The sequence below is a fragment of the Sapajus apella genome, unplaced genomic scaffold (assembly GCF_009761245.1).
Source record: "Sapajus apella isolate SASKATOON/1434 unplaced genomic scaffold, GSC_monkey_1.0 scaffold75, whole genome shotgun sequence".
Classification (NCBI taxonomy): Eukaryota; Metazoa; Chordata; class Mammalia; order Primates; family Cebidae; genus Sapajus; species Sapajus apella.
The window spans coordinates 8,845,835-8,853,268 of record NW_022437015.1 but is presented as its reverse complement, the minus strand read 5'-3'; the positions used below and the strand labels follow the sequence as shown (position 1 = coordinate 8,853,268).

Genomic DNA, 7,434 nt, shown 5'->3' with positions numbered 1-7,434 from the left:
AAGGAGAAGGGCCAAGTGCGTCTGCCCGAGAGGACTGGAGAGGGTTGCCCTAGCCTTCGGGGCGTGGAGGAGCCGCGGTTGAAGGAGGCGGCGGGGAGCGGATAGCGAGCTCCTTGATCATCGAATGCCTCCTTCTGTATTTCTATTCTTGCCTAGTGGGCTGGGTCACGCTGACCACCCTGGAGGAGGTACGGACGACGTTCGGCGGGCTCTGACTCTGCCTCCTTCATGTGGTTGCTGACTGGGATCCAGGAGGGAGTGGGCATGGGGCGCAGTCGAGCCTCCCTCCCTCCCCACCTCCTGGGCGCTGGAGTTGGCGATGTGGAGACGTGAGGGGACCCGTCGGCTGCCCCAGCTTCTCCAGGACTCCGCCAGGCACCCGCGCATCTCTCCTCACCCGGAGGAGGAGAGGCTGTGCGCGGAGCCGGAGCCCCAGCTTAGCCATGGGACATAACGGGAGCTGGATCTCTCGAAACGCCAGCGAGCCGAGCACCGCGTCGGGAGCCGAGACTGCGGGGCGTGAACCGCAGCGCACTCAGGGAGTTCGGCTAGGCGCAGCTGTACTGCCAGTTCACCGCCACCATGCAGGTCGTCATCTTCACAGGCTCGCTGCTCGGAAACTTCATGGTGTTATGGTCAACTTGTCGCACAACCATGTTCAAATCTGTCAGCCACAGGTTCATTAAAAACCTGTCCTGCTCAGGGATTTGTGCCAGCCTGGTCTGTGTGCCCTTTGACATCGTCCTCAGCACCAGTCCCCACTGTTGCTGGTGGATCTACACCATGCTCTTCTGCAAGGTCGTCAAATTTTTGCACAGTGTTCTGCTCTGTGACCGTCCTCAGCTTCGCTGCTATTGCTTTGGACAGATACTACTCAGTCCTCTATCCGCTGGAGAGGAAAATATCTGATGCCAAGTCCCGTGAACTGGTGATGTACACCTGGGCCCATGCAGTGGTGGCCAGCGTCCCTGTGTCTGCAGTGACCAATGTGGCCAACATCTATGCATATCCACCTGCACAGAAGTCTGGAGCAACTCCTTGGGCCACCTGGTGTATGTTCTGGTGTATAGCATCACCACAGTCATTGTACCTGTGGTGGTGGTGTTCCTGTTCTTGATACTGATCCGAAGGGCCCTGAGTGCCAGCCAGAAAAAAAAGGTCATCATAGCAGTGCTCCAGACCCCACAGAACACCATCTCCATCCACTATTCCTCCCAGAGGGAGGCCGAGCTGCATGCCTTCCTGCTCTCCATGGTGATGGTCTTCATCTCGTGTAGCATGCCCTATGCCAGCCTTGTCATCTACCAGACCATGCTCAATGTCCCCGACATTTCTGTCTTCTTGCTGCTCACTGCCATTTGGCTGCCCCAAATCACCCTGCTGGTAAACCCTGTTCTCTTTCTTACTGTGAACAAATCTGTCCACAAGTGATTGATAGGGACCCTAGTGCAACTATACCACCAGTACAGTTGCCATAATGTGGTCAGTACCAGGAGTGGCCTGGCTGAGGCCAGCCTGGAACCCAGCATGTGTTCAGGCAGCCAGCTCCTGGAGTGTTCCACATTGGGCAGCAGCAGATCTTTAGGTCCACAGAGGATAAGGAAGAGAGTGAGGCCAAGTACATTGGCTCAGCTGACTTCCAGGCCAAGGAGATATTTTGCACCTGCCTGGAGGGAGAGCAGGGGCCACAGTTTGTACCCTCTGCCCCGCCCCTGGACACAGTGGACTCTGTATCCCAGGTGGCACCAGCAGCCCCTGTGGAACCTGAAACATTCTCTGATAAGTATTCCCTGCAGTTTGGCTTTGGGCCTTTTGAGTTGCCTCCTCAGTGGTTCTCAGAAACCCGAAACAGCTTCCCCCCTTTGGTAACACCCCAGAAGAGCTGATCCAGACAAAGGTGCCCAAGGTAGGCAGGGTGGAGCAGAAGATGAGCAGAAACAATAAAGTTAGCATTTTCCAAAAGTGGATTCCTAGCAAGGTTGGTAAATTCTTGGAAGCAACAGAGAGCTTCCATATACCCACTCTCTAGAATATTCCCACCAGAGGTTGGGAATACTGTAGCCATATGATTGTATCATCTCCTTGCATCTCAGTGTGAGTTGATTCCTCCAATATGGGCCACATGCTTTTGAATGATAGGGAAATCTATGTAAAATCCAATGTCCTCTTTATTGAGGGAGTATATATATATCTATCTCAGTGATCCATTTCCTTAGTGAAGTCCACATTATTCCCTGTGAGGATAAGAGCTGGGCAGTTTTGAATGAGTCTTCAGGTGGGTACTCCATGTGCATTTTCTGGGGATGTCTCACTTCCCTGGGCTCCACAGAGAACACACAGACAGAAGACTTTTAGAGCTCACAGGGAGCAGGGATGCTCTAAGGGAATTCTAAGATAATTATGGAGCAGGGTGGCCTCAGAGAACATGCTTGTTTGATTAACTTAAACATATCAAATGTTATATATTGAGAAGGTAGGGATTTGGCATCTTACACCATTTCTCTGGAAGCCCCAGTCATATGACTCCTCACCGTTTCTCCCGATACCCTTCGTCTCTCTCACTGGGATGTAGGTAAGGGAGGACGATTCCACACCTGTGATAGACAATAAATGTGCCCAGGAGTAAGGGAGATATTTCGTCCTTGATAAATCTGATTTTCCCTTGGCATCACCAATGCCTCAGAGAGATACACCTACACCCTCCAGTTAGGGTCAGTGTTGGTTGCAAAACACTGAAAATCCTTTGCTATGTCTTTTACCTTAAATTGTGTTTTCTCAACAAATGAGAGAGAAGCTTACAGGGGGAGAAGATAGACTGAGATGCCCATGGCACTGTGGTTTTTTATCTTCCCTTTGATCTCACATGAAAGGTGCTATGTAACAATGAGTATGAGTCAAGTATATTGAAAAAATCATCTTATGCAAACTTTCAGAATTAAAAGGTATTTTAAAAATGGAGTTAGTGTAAGCTGGATCCTTTGGAAACATCAAATTGAAATGGCCTGGTTTGAAAACGTGATTCTGCCCAGGAGGTTGGGAAGAATCTGACAAAGATGGTTTCATTCCAAGGAAGACTTTAGAACTCAGGTGTGGCCAGTCTCCTTTTCAGTCTGTTTGTACAACTGTGGTTCTCTCTTAATTTTGGTCACAGAGGAGGAACAGAACAGGGAGAAATAATTATTGTAGAGTGCCAAGGCAACATCTGGCTCAGATCAGCTCTTCACTTCCTGTTTCCTGTCTTAGTAGGAGCCAGAGTGGGTAAAAGAGGGAAGGCAGTGTCCTCAGCTGGTCAGCCTCACAAGCAATTTTGGACCCCCCTCGGGTAGATTTCACCAGGTTGAATTAGAACCGCAGATAACACTTCACTCTTAGTAAGGACAAACCAAGTGCCAGCTCTGCTCTTCTCTCTAGGGTGTTTTATTCTTGCTCTTGGCACTTAGGGGAGCTAGTCTGGTGTCTTCAGCAAGCCTGAAGGGAAGTGATAGGAATCCTCACCAGCAAACTTCTACATCTCAAGCCCCCTCTTTCGACCACACTGGCCCCGTCTCTCGAAGGGAGCCCAGACTCTGCAGGGAGTTTTGTTTTCCTTTCTTCTCTTGGGTGTGGTGTTTTGTGTTTCCTGAATGTGAACCCAAAGTCCCTACCCCTGGAGAAGAACCATTTTCCTCTTTGCGTTGGTCTCCTCACAGCACTGTTTGCTCACAGCAGAAACAGGTCTGCCACACCCTCCTGCGGCTCCGCTGCCTCCTGGGCCCTGTGTGCATGGTGTCTATAGCTGCTTGCCCTGACAGTCAACACTGTGGCCCCTTCCAGCTTACCTTTCAAAACTTTCACAATCTTTATAACTTGTATCAATGGGAATAATAATCTGTAGGAAAATAGTGTCCACTTCAGGAGAATCTGTCAACTGTAGCCACTTTGGTGGTGTTCTGATAATATACTGTATATGTACAACTTACTAAATTTTGTTGAGGTAGAATCTGCTTGAGTATGTTTCTTATGTATGTTTGAAGCAGATGGCTGACTTCTAACAGGTCATTGCCAGGTGTGTTTCTGTACTCTTTGAAGAATAACATTTTAATACAAAATTGAAAAGCAAAAAAAAAAAAAATTATGAAGGGATGTTGGATTTTATCAAATGCTTTTTTTTTTTCTGTGTTTCTTGAGATTACCATGTGTATTTTGCCCTTCATTGGGTTGGTGTAATGTATCACATTTATTGACTTCTGTATGTTGAACTATACTTGACTCCCTGAGATATATTATATATCTCACTTAATCATAGTGTATTTGTTAAGTTTTGATGTGTTAGATTTATTTTGCTAGAATTTTATTGAGAATTTTTGTGTCTGTGCTCATTGGGGATATTGGTCTACGGTTTGCTTTTTTGTTGTGTCCTTGTCTGGTTTTGTTTCAAGGTAATACTGTTCTTGCACAATGACTTAGAAAAAAAAAACCTCTAATTTTTTGAAATGGTTAAAGAAGAATTTGTATTAGTTCTTCTTTACAAGTTGTGTAGAACTCAGCAGTAAAGCTATTCTATTAAGCTTTTTTTTTTTCTTTTTGGGGAAACTTTTTATGACTGATTCAATATCATTACTAATTATTGATATGTTCACATTTTCTATTACTTTCTGGTTCAGTCTTGTTAGGTTTTATGTGTCCAGGAATCCTGTCATCTAGGTTCTTCATCTTATTGGTGTATTGTTGCTTATATTTGCCTCTAATGATCCTGTGTGTTTCTGTGTTATCAGTTATAATGTCTCCTTTTTTGTAATTTTAAAAATTTACATACTCTCTTTTTTCTTGGTTAGTCTTGCTAGTGGTTTATCAATTTTGTTTTTTTTAAACACAATGTTTTGTCAGGGCACATTGGCTCACACTTGTAATCCCAGCCCTTTGGGAGGACAAGGAGAGCGGATAACCTGAGGTCAGCTCTTCAAGACCAGCCTGGCCAACATGGCGAAACCCCATCTAAAAATACAAAAATTAGCTGGGCATGGTGGTGGGTGCCTGTAATCTCGACTACTCAAGAGACTGAGGCAGGAGAATCACTTGAGCCAGGGAGGCGGAGGTTGTAGTGAGCCTAGATCATGCCATTACACTCCAGCCTGGGTGACAGAGCAAGACTCCATCTCAAAGAAAAACAAACAAACAAACAAAAACTTTTCATTTTTTGATCTTTTATGCTATCATTTAATCTCCATTTTATTAAGTTGTGCTCTAATCTTTATTGTTTATTTTATTTTAATAATTTGGGGTTTCATTTCTTCTTACTTTTCTATTTCCTCGAGGTACAATATTAAGTTGCTTGTTATCTACTTTTGTGATTCAGGCATTTATTACCATACTCTTTTCTATTAGCACTGCTTTTGCTATATCCCATAGGTTATGGTGTATTTTGTTTCCATTTGCATTTGTCTCAAGAAATGTTTGGATTTACTTCTAAAGTTTTTCATTGAACCAATGGTCATTTGGGGGCATGTTGTCTAATTTCTATGTGTGTACACTTTCCAAAATTCTTCTTGTTATTCATTTCTAGTTGTATTCCATTATGTTATGAGAAGATACTTATATTATGATGATTTATTTTAATTTACCTTTCCTTTAGTCTCAAGAACAGCAAATTCCATTTAAATTCTGATTTGCATTTCTCTGATGACCAGTGATGATGAGCATTTTTTCATATGTTTGTTGGCCTCACGTATGTCTTCTTTTGTAAAGTGTCTGTTCATATCCTTTGCCCACTTTTGAATGGGCTTGTTAGTTTTTTTCTTGTAAATCTGTTTTAGTTCTTTGTAAATTTTGGATATCAGCCCTTTGTCAGATGGGTAAACTGCAAAAATTTTTTCCCAATCTGTTGGTTGCCGATTCACTCTAATGATTGTTTCTTTTGCTGTGCAGAAGCTGTGGAGTTTGATTAGGTCCCATTTGTCTATTGTGGCTTTTGTTGTCAATGCTTTTGGTGTTTTGGTCATGAAGTCCTTGCCTACACCTACGTCCTGAATGGTTTTACCTAGATTTTCTTCTAGGGTTTTTATGGTGTTAGGTCTTATGTTTAAGTCTTTAATCCATCTGGAGTTAATTTTAGTGTAAGGTGTCAGGAAGGGGTCCAGTTTCTGCTTTCTGCACATGGCTAGCCAGCTTTCCCAACACCATTTATTGAACAGGGAATCCTTTCCCCATTGGTGGGAGTGTAAATTAGTTCAACCATTGTGGAAGACAGTGTGGCGATTCCTCAAGGACATAGAAATAGAAATTCCATTTGACCCAGCAATCCCATTGCTGGGTATATATCCAAAGGATTACAAATCGTTCTACTATAAGGACACGTGCACACGAATGTTCATTGCAGCACTGTTTACAATAGCAAAGACCTGGAACCAACCCAAATGCCCATCGACGATAGACTGGATAGGGAAAATGTGGCACATATACACCATGGAATATTATGCAGCCATCAAAAACGATGAGTTAGGGTCCTTTGTAAGGACATGGATGAACCTGGAAACCATCATTCTCAGCAAACTGACAGGAGAGCAGAAGATCAAACACCGCATGTTCTCACTCATAGGCGGGTGTTGAACAATGAGAATACATGGACACAGGGAGGGGAGCACTACACACTGGGGTCAGTTGGGGGGAAATAGGGGAGGGAGGGTGGGGGGTGGGAAGCTGGGGAGAGATAGCAAGGGGAGAAATGCCAGATGTAGGTGATGGGGAGGAAGGCAGCAAATCACACTGCCATGTGTGTTCCTATGCAACAATTTTGCATGTTCTTCACATGTACCCCAAAACCTAAAATGCAATAAAATAAATAAATGGGAAAAAAAAACATAGAAATTAAAACTAAAAATAAATAAATAAATAAATAAATTCTGTTCCCTTCCCAGCAACAAATAAAAAGTATTCAACTGCTTCAAAAAGATACTGTAATAATACGTTAGAGGAAAGAACATAGTTTATTTTAGTACCATTTTTTTTCCCAACATAAAAACACAACTTTCTATTTTCAGTTATTGTGCACTTTAGAAAGGGGATAAGGTGCTATGTAGTGGGTTAGTTAATAAAATAATCTGAAAGTGAACAAGTTGCTATAGACAACTTGCTAGTCTTCAAAGCCTTGGAATACAATGAAGTTCAATTAACACAAAAACTATATTGTGCATAATTGAATCTTGCTTTGATGATTCTGAAGACACGTAAGAACTTTTAGTGCTCCAGGATCATCATTATGATCATCAATTCTTATTGGAATGTGGAAGCACAAGGTAATATATGTTTCCAATTGACAAGCGTTTAGACAGGCAAAAGCACTAACTATATTGGTGTCTAAAGAGCATGAGGGGTTTTTTTTTCTATAATTTGTCCCCTGCTATACCTAAAAGAATAATATTTTGTGAAGGACTTGGTTTTGTGGGACTAGTTAATGTC

At 43.4% G+C, this 7,434-nt stretch overlaps 1 pseudogene; it reads left to right on the top strand.

Moving 5' to 3' along the window:
• The first annotated feature begins 443 nt into the window (after positions 1-443).
• LOC116532313 lies at positions 444-2,029 on the top strand (annotated as a pseudogene).
• The last annotated feature ends 5,405 nt before the right edge of the window (positions 2,030-7,434 follow it).